This window comes from Leucopleurus acutus (genome assembly GCF_964270905.1).
Source record: "Leucopleurus acutus genome assembly, chromosome: 12".
NCBI lineage: Eukaryota > Metazoa > Chordata > Mammalia > Artiodactyla > Delphinidae > Leucopleurus > Leucopleurus acutus.
The window spans coordinates 80837248-80855493 of record NC_139154.1 but is presented as its reverse complement, the minus strand read 5'-3'; the positions used below and the strand labels follow the sequence as shown (position 1 = coordinate 80855493).

The following is an 18246-nucleotide window of genomic DNA, read 5'->3' as shown; positions in this document are numbered from 1 at the left end:
TAACCATTTATTTCTGGAGGTTTTTTTGTTTTTGCAATCAGAAGTACTTACATAACTTTCATAGAATATGGGGGGTTTTGTTTGCTTGCTTTAAAAATATACATGTATCATATTAACTATGTTCTTTTGTAACTTGCATTTTCACTTAGTGTATAAGGGACATCCTTCTATATCTATATCTATCTATATATATCTACCTCTTTCATTTTAATGAGAATAATATTCCATTATATGAAGGTAGCATAATTTATTTAACCATTCCTCTATTTAACTTGTTTCTGATTTGATAGTCTTATAAATAATGAGCATCCCTGTACATACACTTTTGGGCAGATATATGAGTATTTCAGTAGGAAAGATTTCCTCAGTGGAACTGAGGGATCACATGGCTCATACATTTAAAATTTTGATGAATTGTCTTAAAAAAAAGACTGTACCAATCTATACTCTCAGCAACAGCGTTTGAGAGTGCCCATTTCCCTGTTCCCTTGCCAATACTAGTATACTATAGATAGTATCAACATTTTTCACTTTCTGGCACAAACTTCTAAATGGAATTTCTTCTGGCAAGGTCAGTATAATTTAATCAAGAAAGGAGACCAATGATACAGTCTCATTCCTCTTGTTCTAGGGTGTTGCTTTTCAGGCTGTGCTCTGTGGAGCCCCAGGAATTCTAAGGGATGGGCGTGGGAGAGCACAAAAGGAAAAGACTGCTACCCTCTTAACCAGGGCAACTGAGTTTTTCTGTTTACCTGTTGCACTTTGGGATAAGACTTTATTTGAAGATAAGACTCCATTGTTAAAAACAAGTTTGCAAACCACAGGTCTGAGCCTTGTTTCTTATGGAACCATTAGCAACTTGAAGAAGTATTGAAAGTGGGTTCCTTCAAACCCACAGTGAATCTCCAACTGTAGCCAAAATATTGTCATTTATAAATTATGTGCACATGTGAGTGTCAGCTAATGGCCTTGTTCATGCTGGGTGTCACCCTATAATGCCCAACTGCTATCCTAAAACACCATTTCTTCCAAGATTTGGATTAAAATTTCCCTTCTCTAACTACCCACCCCACCTCGAAACACGTATATGCACCAGTTGTGTGATCATATCCCTGTTTGTCTGTGGAAACTGGATGTCACCTGAGGCTTCATTCCCTGGAGACCCGGGTACAACTCCATGGCCCACAGTCCTCTATGATTTCTGTGAGCTCTTCTGAGCCTTGGGTTCTCAGGCCTACTCTGCCTCCCTACCAGGTGCTCTCTGAGATCCATCCTGTGAAACTTAGCTCCTTCTTTGGCAGTCACACACACACAAACAACAGCAATAAACTACTCCTTTGCACACAGCATTCCTGAGAAGAGTCAAATTTACTGTAGAAAGCACCCTGGGAAGGAAGGTCAGAGAAAGAGGGCTTTGAGTCACAAGGATACAAACTATTTCAAAATGACATGTTGAGCATCCTGTGGCCTTTCATGGCCTGACACCAGCCTGTCTTTTTCTTACTGGCTCCTCTCTTCTCTCTTTCCATTCTTTACCTTCCCCTACTTCCCTCCCCTACCCCCAGACTGAACCAAGAACCTTGAAGTATTTTCCTCTGTGAAGCATCGCAATTCAGCTTTTTCCAGGTTTTACCCTCAAACTCCCATGACCAATCTCTTCCTAGTGCTCATCTCACTAAATTATTCCATTGGGTAGAATGGCAGTTTTCTTTAAAAACAGCAATAGAGGGCTTCCCTGGTGGCGCAGTGGTTGAGAGTCTGCCTGCCGATGCAGGGGACGCGGGTTCGTGCCCCGGTCCGGGAAGATCCCACATGGCGCGGAGCGGCTGGGCCCGTGAGCCATGGCTGCTGAGCCGGCGCGTCCCGAGCCTGTGCTCCGCGACGGGAGGGGCCACAGCAGTGAGAGGCCCGCGTACCGCAAAAAAAATAATAATAAAAACAGCAATATAAATATTGTTGTTTTTTTCTCTACACCCCTGCTATTTCTTCCTAACTGAAACACTGTCATTGTATTGCTTTTGTCCTTTTATTATTTTATATATCTGGGCCTTCCAACCAAATGTTAAGCAGCCCACAGACAAGAGCTCTGCTTTTTGTACTTTTTAAATGCCCAGTCTCTGGCATCTGCCTCACAAGTGCATGATGAATAAAACAACCACTAATTACATAATTAAAAGAAGAGTAAACGATAAATGAATGTAAGAAGACCCCTGGATATTTTGAAAGATGTGGCAGATACCTCCTTGCAAAGGCCATAAAATTAGTAATTCTTAGAAAGTTCAGTTAAAACATTCAGACATATTTTCAACTTGTATTTATCTTTTAGGAGATCCATAATGTAAGCTTATCCTACTCAAAATATCCACTACTGCACATTTCTTTTTCATGTTGGCCTTTTCTCTTCTAAAGTTTCTTTCCTACTTCTCCTATGAGCTAGATGTTATTTTTGTTTATTCCCTTCCCGCCTGTCCAGATAGGAAGGAAGCAGAGATGATTATCTATATCAATACAATATCTCCTCTTGCTGGGATCCCAAGAATAAAGAATACTATATAAAGTAGCATGCTATGTAAACCAAGGCTTAGAACATCCTGTAGTGAACCATCGTAAAATATCACTTGAAATTCCTACAGGATCTTCTGCCTGCTGTGTTTAATTCCTAAATCTCATGTTATTAAAAAAAAAGTCTGTTTGCTCTTTCATCAACACTCACATTACAGAATTTTTTTCATCAAAACTGGCTTAGTTTGGAGTGAGGAAGCAGGAACATATGACAAGTTAGAATTTCTTATATTTGACCCTTTGCTATAAATTTAAGCCCATGAATAGCTCAAAGCTCAGACACTGGGCCCAATTCCATTGTGGATATATATAATTTAATACAGAAAGCATAGACTCTGTCCTATTCTGTTTGTCTGTATAACAGAATTTTTGACAATACATTCAAGTGAAAAAAGTTTTGCCCAATTATATGCTGCCTACAAGATGCAGATTTAAGGACACATACAGGCTCAAAGTGAAGGGATATAAGAAGATAGTCCATTTAAGTAGAAGTCAAAAGAAAGCAGGTGAACTATATTTATATCAGACAAAATAGACTTTAAGCCAAAAATGGTAACATGAGACAAAGAAGGTCATTATATAATTATAAGTGGTCATTCATTAAGAAGATATAATAATTGTAAATATATACACACTGAACATATTTAATAAATATATTAAACAAATAATAACAGCTCTGAAGGGAGAAATTGACAACAATACAATAATAGTAGGGGACTTCAATAACCTCACTTTCAGCAATGGATAGATCCTCCAGACAAAAGTAACAAGGAAATGTTGGACTTCAACCATACATTAGACCAAATGGACCTTATAGACATTTATAGAACATTCCATTCAACAGCAGGAGAATACACATTCTTCTCAAGTGCATGTGGAACATTCTCTAGGATAGATTATGATAGGCCACAAAACAAGTCTTAGCAAATTTAAGAATACTGAAATCATACCAAGTATCTTTTCCTATCACAGTGGTATGAGACTAGAAATCAACAACAAAAGGAAAGTTCAAAAGTTTACAAATATGTGGAAACTAAACAACACACTCCTGAAAAACCAATGGGTCAAAGAAGAAATCAAAAGAGAAATTTTAAAAATCTTAAAACAAATGAAAATGGAAACACAACACACCAATACCTCTGGATGCTGCAAAAGCAGTTCTGAGATGGAATTTGTAGCAATAAATACATATATTAAGAAAATAGAAAGATCTCAAATAAACAACCTAAACTTTACATTTCTAGGAACTAGACAAAGAAGAACAAACTAAGCTCAAAGTTAGCAGAAGGAAGGAAATTACAAAGATCAGAGCAGAAATAAATGAAATGGAGACCAGAAAAACAATAGAAAATATTAATAAAACTAGGAGCTGGTTTTTGGAAAAGATAAACAAAAAGCCTTTAGCTAGACTGACTAATAAAGAGAGCTCAAATTACTAAAATCAGAAATGAAAGAGGAGACATTACAACTGATACCACAGAAATACATAGGATCATACAAGACTACCATGAACAACTATATGCCAACAAATTAGATAACCTAGAAGAAATGGATAAATTCCTAGAAACATACAACCAACCAAGGCTGAATCAGGAAGAAACAGAAAATCTGAGCAGACCGATAATGAGTAAGGAGATAGAATCCATAACCAAAAATCTTCCAACACAGAAAAGCCCAGTACCAGATGGCTTCAGTGATGAATTCTGCCAACCATTTAAAGAATTAATACCAATCCTTCTCAAACTCTTCCCAAAAATTGAAGAGGAGGGAACAATTTCAAATTCATTTTAAGAGGCCAGCATTACCCTGATAACCAAAGCCAGATAAGGACACCACAAGAAAAGAAAACTATACACTGAAATCCCTGATGAATATAGATGCAAAATTTCTCAACAAAATATTAGCAAACTAAATTTAACAACACATTAAAAGGATCATACACCATAACCAAATGAGATTTATCCCTGGGATGCAAGAATGGTTCACTATACACAAATCAAGAAATGTGATATACCACGTTAATAGAATAAAATATAAAAGTCATGTGATTATCTCAATAGATACAGAAAAAGCATCTGACAAAATAAAACATCCTTTCATGATAATAGCCCTCAAACAATTGGACATAGAAGGAACATATATCAACATAGTAAAGCTACATAAAACAAACCCATAGTTATCGTCCTATTCAACAGTGGAAGATTGAAATCTTTTTCTCTAAGATCAGAAACAAAACAAGTTTGCCCACTCTGACCACTCTTTATCAACATGGTACTGGAAGTCCTAGCTAGAGCAATTAGGCAAGACAAAGAAATAAAAGGCATCTAAATCGCAAAGGAAGAAGTAAAATTGCCATTATTTGCAGATGATATGATCTTATAAATAGAAAATCCTAAAGACTCAACCAAAAACTGTTGGATCTGATCAATGAATTCATTAAATTTGCAGGATATAAAATCAACATATAGAAATCAGTTGTGTTTCTATACACTAACAACAAAATATCTGCAAAGAAATAAATCTATCCCATTCACAATAGCATCAAATCAAGAAAATATTTATGAATAATTTAACCAAAAAAGTGAAAGAGCTATACAATGAAAACTGCAAGACTTCAATGAAAGAAATTGAAGAAGACATGAACAGAAAGATATCCCTTGTTCATGGATCAGAAGAATACTGCTAAAATGTCCATACTACTCAAAGCACTCTATAGATTCAACACAATCCATATCAAAATTCCAAGAGCATTCTTTACAGAAATAGAAAAAATAATCCTAAAATTTCTATAGAACCACATAAGACCCTGAATAGTCAAAGCAATCCTGAGAAAGAATAAAACTGGAGGCAACATATGTCCTTGTTCAAACTATACTACAAAGCTACAGTCATTAATACAGTATGGTACTGGCATAAAAATAGACACAGAGGCCAATGGAATAGAATACAGAGCCCAGAAATACATCTCAGCATATATGGCCAACTAATATTTGACAAGGGAGCCAAGAACACTCAGTGGAGAAAGGATAGTCTCTTCAACAAATGCTCTTGCGAAAACTGGATAACCATATTCAAAACAATGAAATTGGACCCATATTTTACACCACTCACAAAAATTAACCTGAAATGAATTAAAGAGTTAACCATAAGACCTGGTACTATAAAACTCCTAGAAGAAAACATAGGGAAGAAAACTCCTTGACACTGGTCTTGGCAATGATTTTTTTAGATATGACACCAAAATATCAAGCAATAAAAGCAAAAATCAATAAATGGCACTACATCAAATTAAAAAGCTTCTGCACAGCAGAAGAAACAAACAACAAATCAAAAGGCAACTTAAGGAATGGAAGAAAATATTTGCAAACCATATATTGGATAAGGGGTTAATAACCAAAATATATAAAGAACACATATATTTTAATAATGAAGACAAATAATCTGACTTTAAAATGGGCAGAGGAACTGAATAGATATTTTTCCAAAGAAGAATGCAAATGGCCAACAGGTACACAAAAGGATGCTCAGTATCACTAATCTTCAGCAAAATGCAAATAAAACCACAGTGAAATATCACCTCACACCTGTTAAAATGCTATCACCAAGAAGAAAATAGCAAGTGCTGATGAGGTTGTTGAGAAAAAGGAACCCTTGTGCACTGTTGGTGGGAATGTAAATTGGTTCAGCCACTATGGAAAACAGTATGGCGATACCTCAAGACATTAAAAATAGAACCATCGTATGATCCAGCAATCCCACTTCTGGGTATATAGCTAAAGGAAATGAAAACAGGATATTGAAAAGATGTCTGCAGTCCCATGTTCAATGCAGCATTATTCATAATAGCCAAGATACGGAAACAACCTAAGTGTTGGTCAACAGATGAATGGATAAAGAAGATGTCATCTGTTTGTCACATATCATACACACACACACACACACACACACACACACACACACACAGGAATATTATTCAGTCATGAGAAAGAAGGAAACCCTGCCATTTGAGACAACATGGATGGACCCTGAGGGCATTATGCTAAGTGAGATAAGTCAGACAGAGAAAGACAAATACTGTATGATATCACTCATATGTGGAATCTGAAAAAGCTGAACTCGTTAAAAAAGAGAGTAGAATGGTATTTATCAGGAGGTGGGGGTTTGGGGAAATCGGGGAGATGTTGTTTAAGGATACAAGCTTGAAACTAGTAGATAAATAAGTTCTGGGGATCTAATGCACAGCATAGTGATTATAGCCAACAAGAGTGTATTATAAACTTCAAGGTTGCCAAGAGAATAGATCTTAATTGTTCTCACCACAAAAAAGAAATGATAATTACATGATGTGATAGAGGTGTTAGCTAATGCTAAGATAGTAATCACATTGCTATAATAAATGTATCAAATCAACATCTTGTACACCTTACACTTACACAATGCTATATGTCAATCATATCTCAATTTAAAAAAGAAAGAAAAAAGTTTCTATAATTCAGCAAACTTATTTGGTATCATATAAATAACAAAGAATGATCAAACCCAAAAAATATTATCCAGTTGCTCCTAAGTCTGGTGAAAAAGGCTGACCTGCTTACTTGTTGACATTCAGCTCTTATCTGCTATCATTCCAGCTGTCCATATAACTCAGTTACAGCAGAAAAAAAAGTTTTATAAATCGAAAACAACACACAAAAGAAAAAGAAGGCAAGCTTATAAATAATATGTGTGGGCAAAATGAGTTATTACTTTAAGTACTTATATTTTCTGTGGTTCTCACAATAAATGTGATAAAGAGAAAAAGATTGAAGATGTAAGTGGAGTGACTTAAGCTATGGCTTAAGAGTCAGTCACACCTGGGTTTAAATCCTGGTTCTGCAACTGTGACCTTGGGAAAGTTGCTTAACTTCTTTAAGTCTGTTTGCTCAGCTCTGAATTGAAAGTCATAATATCTTTCTCATAATTGCTACTGTGAAGACAAAATGCAAAATATGTGTTTAATAAGTGTAGCTATTTTGTTGTAATTATTATCACAGAAGCTTTGCTATGTAGCACCTTGCCATCTAAATTAATTTTTGTATTTGTGTCTCCCTTTGAGCTTCTTCAAAACACTTTATATGCATCATTTTATTTGAATCTCATAACAACTTGTAAGCTAGATATGACAGACATAATTAACCTCATTAGGAAACCAAGATCAATGCATTGCCTCAGTCATCCAGCATCTGATAGCGTTGGGACAAGAATCCACGTCTTATCCTTATCTTCAAGAACAATTCTCCAGTCTGTTCTCACACAGCAACCAGAGGGAGCTCTTTTTTAAAAAAGCATCATCTGATGATAATGTTATCCCCTGCCTTTTTGTCCCCTTCCCCTCCCCTTCTTCTCTCCCTCTCCCTCTTTTCTCCATCTCTATCTCTCTCTCCTTTTAAGTTTCTAGTTTGATTCGTCCAGAAAAAGAAAATCCTGACTCCAGCTCAACGGGGTGAATCTCTATACAGGACAGGAAAGCTTATAGTCTTATGACTCAGTCCAGATAAACACCAGAAAGAAAAAAGAACAGGTCAACAGTAACCTAACTGAACAAGTGAATACTCATGTGTTTCTCTTGCCTCCTTCCTTCTACCTCATTCCCATTCTGCTCTGGAAAGATCAGAGGGCAGTCCACTTAGAATGCCTCTGCTAGAAAACAGAAAGAGAAATACTGGGAGGGAATTTTTTGTGCAGAAACATTTATATTCACTTTCTTCTCAGAAATGTCATGGGCAGAAAGTATGAGAAGAAAATATAGAAATACATGAGGCATTGCAAACATACGTCTAATATCCTAATATCAACTTGCTGTAGGTCAGTGATTCCTCAACTTTTTCAGAGTTGGAACATCATCCTTTAACAGTTTTATAATTTTTTAAAAATTAAATGCAATTAAAATCAATTCGAATAACAATGACAGCTCTTTAACTGATGTTGCAAGACCATCATTGCTCTATACTGCAATGGAAAAATTTAGATTTCAAAGTTTTTCCATTTCAGTATATATTCAGAAAACATAGTTGTTTGTGACTGAGGACAGTATTTATCAGATAACTTTTATCCACAGAAGAAGCATGTAAGCATTTGTATTATGAGATACATTATGATGTTGAGGGTGGAATTTCCCCTTAAAACCCATCTCCTCCTCTCCTCCTAACTTTGCCACTAATCCTTAAATTTCATTATTAAAGGTTAATTCCTTTAAGGAGGCAATATTGTTTTATACCAAGTTTTATCAGAACAAAGATATAATCAATTATAAGATGTACCACTATTTTATGTGCCACTAAGAAAGAAAAACCAATGCCAATTATAATAAGACATCACCAATTGAAAGAGGCATCCCAATTTCAGAGACACTAAAATGTGAAAAATGTGAGTCTTAAACTCTATGAAATGAAGTAATTAAGATCATGGACCTTAATATCAAACACATCTGGATGGACATCCTGTTTCTGCCATTGGATAGATGACTTGCCTTGGGGAAATTACTTAACTTCTTTGAACCTCTTTCTTCTCCTCTGTGAAATTAAAATATTAATATACTCCTCTGTGGTTAGCAAGAATTACCTACAGCGAGATATAGAAATGTGCTTAGTGCAGAACCCAGCCCTTAGTTAGGGCTCCAAAATGAAAACTATTATTGTTATTAAGGAATTATCCTTTTAAATTAATTACCACTGGGGATAGTGGGGTATTAAGTCCCCACTGCCTCTGATTCCTGACTTTCAATGAGTTTGTGAGATCTGAGATAAAACAGATCTTCACAGATTGAAGCTTTTGACAAGATATTTGTTTGTAGGAGAGGAGATAAGTCCAGAATGGGGAAATGACTTAGGGAGGGAAGGCCGGGGTGTGGTGGTGGGGGGGGTTTGGGGAGCTGGATCACCAAGCCAAATAGTATTGTGTCTTCAAACTTCAGCTCAGGATTGCTTCTGGTTTCAACTTGATTCTACATTAAGAATATACTCATACCTTTGAAAACAATGTTAAGTGAAAGAAGCCGATCAATAAAAGACCACATATTGTACATGATTCCATTTATATGAAATGTCCAAGAATAGGCAAATCCATAGAAACAGAAGTAGATTAGTGGTTTCCAGTGGCTGAGGGAAGGGGGATGGGGAGTGGTAGCTAAGGAGGATGGGTATTTAGGGTAATAAAATTAGATTGTAATGATGGTTGCACAACTCTTGAATATGCTTCAAACCATTGAACAGTATACTTTAAATGGGTGGATTTTATGGTATGTGACTGAAACCTCAATAAAGACATTCAAAAAATAAAAAAAGAATACATTACTATATCCTGCTATTTTGAAATCTAAAACTAAACTTTAAAAAAATCACTTTACTTTTTAAACTATAGAAACAGCTGAATACACTTAGAAAAAGAAATGTATCAACTTTACCTTAAATTACACATAAATCGATAAAACTCACAAAGTTCAGTTAAGGTTTTCACTTTATTTCTACCCACTACATGTAAAAATGGTCAATTCTAAACATAGTCTCCAATTTTGTGAACTTCAGAAGATTTAGTCACAGGGATAATGATTTAGCCTCTGTCATGAGCCGGCATGCATTGTGCACTGGGCATGCAAAGGAGCTTCTTATAATCAGGAGGGATATTCAAAATATTTAAAAACTGGATGGAGTCAGAAACTGAGTAACCAGAATGGATGCCAGCTGGAGGCCCCTTAGTTGGTAGAATTTGGAGGAGGCTGAAGGTCCAGGAGGAAGGGCCAGGGACATTGAAAGTGGTGGGATTGCAGAATGGGGGCACTTGGAAGCTCTAGCAGGGGCATTTTAATAAGTGATACAAAAGATTTCAATATGTTATCAAATAGTTAGAGCTGTTCCAGGGCATTTCTGGTATGCCAACAGGATGCTCACCTGGTTCTCCAAGTGTGGCCTTAAAATCTTAGAAGTTTAGAGATGATCTCTTTTCCTCCTGACATTTTACAGATGAGAAAACCAAGGTTGAGGAAAGGTGAGTCGCTTGCTTACAATGCATGAATAGTAACAGAGTCAGAAAGAGGGTCCATGCCTCCAAAATCTCAATCCAGATTAGATACGGTAGGGAAAGTGGGCAAAACATCCTCATACCAAATTACCTTGCCCATTCATCATCTTTAACCATTTCCAAATCAAAGTTGCAATTTATTTCCTAGTTGTGTGCATAGCAAAAGCATATATATTCTTCATGAGAGTAAAAGACCCTTGAACGTGGAAAACAAATGGACAGTGGGTTCAGACTTCCAGGTAATTACTGTTAAATTATGTTAATGTGAAACATCATGGTACACATGTAGCATTTCTCAACAGAAGCCATGCATCATTGCTAAAGCAAATTTGAAGAGAATAAATCAAAGGCATTTAAAATAAAATATATTGGCACATAATCTCATTTTGTAACTTTTGTCTTCCTAGTTATTAGAAAGAAAAGATTAGAAAAGAAATAACAAAAGCTAGGCAAAAATTATTGCACTCACCTTAAGTTTTATTTAGAGAATTACCAATAGAATGATGCAGGAAAACTTTTTGGATGCATAGGGTTTTGTGTATATTGGGGAAGAGATGAGGATATTCACTCATTCATTCATATTTTAATAATAACTACTGATATATGAATGGCCCTTCACAGTTTTAAAAGGGCTTTACTGGGAATTCCCTGGAGGTCCAGTGGTAAAAACTCGGGGCTTTCACTGCTGTGGGCCTGGGTTCAATCCCAGGTTGGGGAAATAAGATTCCACAAGACATGCGGTGTGACCACACACAGACACACACAAAAATTGCTTTCCTAAACATGTAGTAGAAGACTATTGACACAGGAAATATTTCGCAATATATTGCTAAGTAGAAACGCAGGCTACAAAAACATATGCAGTTAAAATGTTACTTTTCTTTAAAAGGAAGAGTGTGGGGCTTCCCTGGTGGCGCAGTGGTTGAGAGTCCGCCTGTCGATGCAGGGTACACGGGTTCGTACCCCGGTCTGGGAAGATCCCACATGCCGCGGAGCGGCTAGGCCCATGAGCCATGGCCGCTGAGCCTGCGCGTCCAGAGCCTGTGCTCCGCAACGGGAGAGGCCACAACAGTGAGAGGCCCGCGTACAGCAAAAAAAAAAAAAAAAAAAAAAGGAAGAGTGTGTGTGTGTGTGTGTGTGTGTGTGTGTACCCATACATATAAAAAAGATTGAAGACACTGAAATACTATCTATTCTCCTTGGTTGATAAAATGATCGGTACTTTTTTGGTATTTTCCTTTTTCTTTTTCTGTTTTCCAAGTTTCTTGTGCTAAACATGTATTAGTTTTTAAATTAAAAAAAATTTTTTTTAGGGCTTCCCAGGTGGCACAGTAGTTAAGAATCTGCCTGCTAATGCAGAGGACACGGGTCCAAGCCCTGGTCTGGGAAGATCCCACATACTGCGAAGCAACTAAGCCCGTGTGCCACAACTACTGAGCCCACGCTCTAGAGCCTGCAAGCCACAGTTACTGAGCCCGCGTGCCACAACTATTGAAGCCTGCGCACCTAGAGCCTGTGCTCTGCAACAAGAGAAGCCACCGCAGTGAGAAGCCTGCACACTGCAACGAAGAGTAGCCCCCACTTGCTGCAACTAGAGAAAGCCCGCACGCAGCAGTGAAGACCCAGCGCAGCCAAAAATGAATAATTAAATAAATTTAAAAATTAAAATTAAATAAAATAAAATTTTAATTGCTTCCATCTAGGCCAACAGGCACTTGAAAAGATGTTCAACATCGCTAATATTAGAGAAATGCAGATCAAAACCACAATGAGATACCTCACATCAGTCAGAATGGCTATCATCAAAAAGTCTACAAAAAATAAAGGCTGGAGGGGGTGTAGAGAAAAGGGAACCCTCCTACACTGTTGGTGGGAATGTAAATTGATGCAGACACTATGGAAAACAGTATGAAGTTCTTTAAAAAACTAAAAATAGAGCTACCATGTGATCCAGCAATCCCACTCCTGGGCATATATCCAGAAAACACACAAACTCCAATTTGAAATACAATATATAGAATGGATAAATAACAAGGTCCTACTGTATAGCACAGGAAACTATATTCAATAGCCTGTGACAAACCATAATGGAAAAGAATATGAAAAAGAATGTATATATATGTATAACTTTGCTGTACAGCGGTAATTAACACAATATTGTAGTTCAACTATACTTTAATAAAAAATAAATTAAAAAATAAAAACACTTTGTTAGATTTAAAAAAAAAAGAAAAGATACATGTACCTCAATGTTCATGGCCACACTGTTTACAATAGCCAAGACATGGAAGCAACCCAGGTGTCCACCAACAGACAACTGGCTTAACAAGGTGCACATATACAATGGTATATTACTCAGCCATAAAAAAAAAATGAAATATTGCCATTTGCAGCAACATGGATGGACCTACAGGATATCATAGTAAGTGAAGTAAATCAGAGAAAGACAAATATAGTATTATATCACTTATATGTGGAATCTAAAAAATAATACAAATGAATCTATATACAAAAACAGAAACAGACTCACAGACACAGAAAACAAACTTACAGTTACCAAAGGGGTAATGTGGAGGGGATAAATTAGCAGTATGGGATTAATAGATAGAAGCTACTACATATAAAACAGATAAGCAACAGAGATTTACTGTATAGCACAGGGAACTATATTCAATATCTTGTAATAACCTATAAGTGCTTCCATCTGTACTTTATATCCATTGAGCCTCATGACAATCACGTGACATATAACACCTCATTTGATAGAAGAGCGTATTGAGTCTCAGAAGAACTGAGTGACCTGCTACTTGACAGGTAGCAAATATTAGAGCTTGGGTTTTCATCTTGGTCATTTGACTCTAAATCTTATGCTCTTTCCTCTACATCACAATGCTCAGTTCTCAGAGCTGGCTTATGTGATGGCTCAGGGTAGCACATTCAGAGCTATCTTTATGTTATCTTTGCAGCAGAGCATCATCCACTCATTTGTACCTGTTAGTCATTCTGTAGAAACCAATTTTCCAATTAAACAAGTAGCTGTTCTGGAAGTGGCACCAAAGTCTTGAAGCAATTAAGCTCCCACAACAAATCCCTGCAGCTTATTCATTTGAGTAGCCTTTGTTCCAAAGCAGTACACTACGCACCACTCTCAAATCTTCAAAGCTTCCTGGATTCTCTCCTGGACTTTGTCATCTATATTACAAGCAATTTTCACGCTTATCAGTTTTTATGAGGTATGTGTTTTTCTGAGACCTTTTTCTTAAAAGCTATTTCTTGCTTCCTAAAAGACCCAGTTCCACTGTGAAAAAGCAAGGAGAGTTATGAGCAGGTAGAGCTATAGAGCTAAATGTGACCACAAGCTCTGCTGGAAGCTCTGAAAATTACCGCATTCCCTCAATACCTCACAAATGAGCTGGGAAGGCTGCTGCTGTTAGCTTTCTGGGCATAGAAAGAGTTCTCAGTCAACTGAGAGTCCCTGCCTTAGGATTTACTGAATACTGTTTTATTCCTTGACTTTTCACACAAATTTTGCAGCATCAGGTAAATGTTCTGAATGAGTGACATTGTCCAGATCAGAAAGATTTGGAGTGGAAGCTCTATAACCATTTTGTAAGGTACAAAGGGAAGATGTAGGTTAAGCCAAAATCTTCTGGATTTTGTGTTCCTTTGACAGATGAAACTATCTTCATCCTTCAGAGAGTTGACGTGTGGTTCTGGGCTTAATAATGATGGTTTCTAGGTGTTTATTTCTTTATTCTGCTTTTTAAAAACAATGCATATCTTTGGCCAGAGGAGAGGATGCTGATATCTAAGTAATATGACACAGATATGTCTAGACTTCATAGTCAGCCCTGTCCTGGACTCACAGACACCTTGAAGTAGGACTCAGCACTTCTATACTTGTCAACAAGAACAAATTCGACTCCCCTGAGACATTATTAGAAACACAGGTTTTATTACAGATTTCATAGAGAGATGCATGAAAGGGTTATATCAAGCACCAGATGGCAAACTTTCACAGAAACTCCTATTAAACATCCCCATGTGCCCCACAAAGTTCCCCTCGGCTACCTCTTCACCCTTTAATCTTGTCCACACATAAGCTTCAGTTTTCCCTGGTTCTGGATCTCACTGCCTTGTCCCTTGTCCCTGCCCTCCCCTTCTACCTCTTGCAAAAATATAAATAAATAAAAAGTTTCCAATGCAGAACAAGTTAGTGAACTTTATTAATCTTGCATCCTCATACCAATCACACTGTTCAGCAAAGAACTTCTTTTGGAATCAGTTGGGTATTATAAACTGCAAGCAATTTTTCTCTGTCACAAATAGTGTTGGCCATCACTAATTATTAGGAAAATGCAACTCAAAACCACTCTATTACCTCACATCTATAAGAATGACTATCATGAAAAAGACAAGAGATAACAAATGCTGGCGAAAACATGGAGAAAAGGGAACTGTTGAGCACTCTTGGTAGAAATGTAAATTGGTAAAGACATTATGGAAAACAGTATGGAGGTTCTTCAAAAAAAACAATAAAAATAGAACTACCATATGATCCAGCAATTTCACTCCTGGGTTATATCCAAAGGAAACAAAATCAGTATCTCGAAGAAATATCTGCACCTCATGTTCATTGCAGCATTATTTACAATAGCCAAAACACAGAAACAACCTAAGTGTCCATCAACAGATGAATGGATAAAGAAATTGTGGTATATATACACCCAATAGAATACTATTCAGCCATTAGAAAAAAGGAAGTCTTGCTATTTGCAACAACATGGAGGAAACTTGAGGGCATTATGCTAAATGAAACAAGTCAGAGAAAGACAAATACTGTATAATCTCACATATAGGTAGAATCCAAAAAACCAAACCCACAGAAACAAAGATAAGATTTTTAATTGTCAAAGGTAGGGGGTGGGGAGTAGGTGGGGGTTGTAGTAGCAGGGGATGATGTAATTAGGTGAAGGTAATCAAAAGATACAAACTTCTAGTTATAGGATAAATAAGTTCTGAGGATATAATGTACAACATGATGACAACAGTTAACAATACTGTATTGTATATTTGAAAAGTTGCTAAGAGAGTGGATATTAAAAGTTCTCATCATAAGGAAAAAGTTGTTACTATTTGAGTTGATGGATGTTAACTAATCTTATTGTGGTGATAATTTTGCAACATGTACATAAATTGAATAATTATGTTGTATACCTTAAACTTATACAATGATATATGTCAATTATATCTCAATAAAACTGTCGGGGGGGGACCAATAGTGTTGGCTTACCGTGCCAATTCCTTCTGAAAAATGGGTCCAAGTTCCGAGGAGGTTTTCTTCAAGGGTATTTCAGTAAAAACTTGAGTCTGTCTTTAGCAGAGCCATCTAGTTGGGATGTGAAGAGACAGGGCTTGAGATGGGAGGAACCTAAGGAATTTAAAGTGAAGAAAAGAGAAATTAAAATTTATTAACTATTGTGCTGGGTTCTTAGCATTCTTTATTTCATTGCATCTTCACAACTAAATTTTACAGATGAAGAAACTAAGGGCTTAGAGATGTTAAAATAAATCTGTAAAGTCTCATTGCCTCTAAGAAGCACAGCTAGGATGCTAAGCCAAGTCCATTTACTCCAAAGTCTAAGGTCTTTCCTTACACTCCATCACCTACCATGGGTTTTGGATTTCCAATAATTAGAAAGCTGCCTCCTCTACCATCCCATCAAGATCCCTGGCAGCTCAGGGGTGCATCTGTCCACAGAAAGCCATTTCCCCTCTTACACTGACCTGGCCCAGGGACAGTTGGATTTAACAGCCTCTCCTGGCCCAGTCTCTCTTTGTCCCATTGCCAGTTCTATCCAAGCAGGCACATGAATCCCTGACATCTCATAGGAAGGTGAAAGTATTGGCATTGTTGGGAAAGGGATGATGGATGAACTTGAGTGCTGTAATGGAAGGGACCCTGAACCAAGATCTAGGCTACACAGACTACCACAGAATAAGTCAGTGTGTTTTCCTATCTTTGATCTCTTTGGAAACAAATGTCTGCATAAAATGAAGTGAAACAGGAAATAAAAGAGAATTCATGTTTGTGGACTGTTTCTCATAATGTCTCTCAAACATACAAAAGTAAACCTTTTTCTTTATTTTATATTTGAATGATTTAGCAACTTGACATGAACAGATTTAGTCTTGCAGTATAAAATAGGACAGAACATATTTTAGTTCTTTCTGTCTTCTCCAAGATGCATTATATTTATATATCCAGGGCAGGCTGTATGTAGACCTACTTCAGCTGCCCACTCAATGCCTGATGTGTCATTGCTCAAGTTACTTCTTTTCTTTCTGCCCTAATTTCATTGACTATAAAAGGAAGAATGTAGACTAGATAACCCCCAGGTTTCCTTCCAGCCATGTGGTTTACAGAGTGGTGAACTCTGCAAAGAATGACTTCCCTTGTGGGAAACACTACCTCCTATTCTGTGAAGGATCTCAAACTCAACATATTTACCCACAATCATAGCTCCCTTAAGGTTATCGCCAAAAGTACAGGTAGAAAGGGGGATAAGGGATAGAATGTAAAGAAAGCTGAGTGGAAGGTGAAAGTAAGTCTGAGGAAAATGTAATTGCGGGTTAACATGACTTTGCAGTTTTTTAGGGTATGTGTGTGGATTCCACTTACTCTAGCTATTTATCCCCAAGTTTTATTTATTATATTTTACATAATACTAACATTATACTACATTAAAGAGTAGACCATGTGGAATTCTTGATTTTGGTTTTTGGATTTTCAGAGAAATCACTTCAGAGACGGCCTTAGCTATTTGCCCACATGTATGTGGGTAGGGATTTTTCAATCATTAGCTGTTTGGATTTTAAACTTCTTCAGATATTTACAAAAATTATACATTGATATAGAAATCCACTGAGAATTAAAGGAGCCCTGTCTCCTGGTTATTTTTGTACAGTTACACATGAGATTTATTCCTGGATTAGTACAGAGAACTTTTTGACTAGACTGAGATAATCCCAGACAGCTTGTGAATATTGTCACTGACAGAAGGCAGGCCTGCATTTTGAAGACACTTGTCAGACTGTGACCTGTGCAGCATTTAACACTGTATCTCACTCGCTCATCCTTGAACCATTCTCTTCTCTTGATTTCTATGACACCAGATTCTCTTATTTTCCTTCTCTTTGTCCTCTTTTTCTTGGCCACCTTTCTAGGTCACCCTTCTTTTCACAATCTACTAGTCTACCTAGGAGCTGTCATTCACTCTCAAGATGCTGATCACCACCTCCACCCTGATAAGTCCCACAGCTATACCTCTAGCCCAGACTGTGTCTTGACCTATACACCTAAACATCCAACTGTCTACTCAACATCTACACATGGATGGCCCATGGGGATCTCTAACTCATGTCCAAAATGAATCTCATCACCTTCCCTCTAAACCTGACCCTCTCCTCTGAGTTCCCTGTCTCCACAAATGACTCCACTATCCACTCAGTTGCCTGAGCCAGAAAATTGAATAGCATCCTTGATACTTCTTCTTCCTTCCATACCCAACACCCATCCCATCGATCATCAGACTGAGCGGAATCTAACTCTGCATCATCTCTGGAATC

At 37.1% G+C, this 18246-nt stretch overlaps 1 protein-coding gene across 4 annotated transcripts in view; it reads right to left on the bottom strand.

Moving 5' to 3' along the window:
• EHBP1 (EH domain binding protein 1) overlaps positions 1-18246 on the bottom strand; it is a 536766-nt gene that overhangs the window by 451572 nt on the left and 66948 nt on the right. For all 4 annotated transcript variants that reach the window (XM_082851650.1, XM_082851653.1, XM_082851649.1 and 1 more), the window contains exon 2: positions 15911-16048. The gene's annotated coding sequence lies outside the window, so the exon portion shown is untranslated. The remainder of the gene's footprint in view (positions 1-15910; positions 16049-18246) is intronic.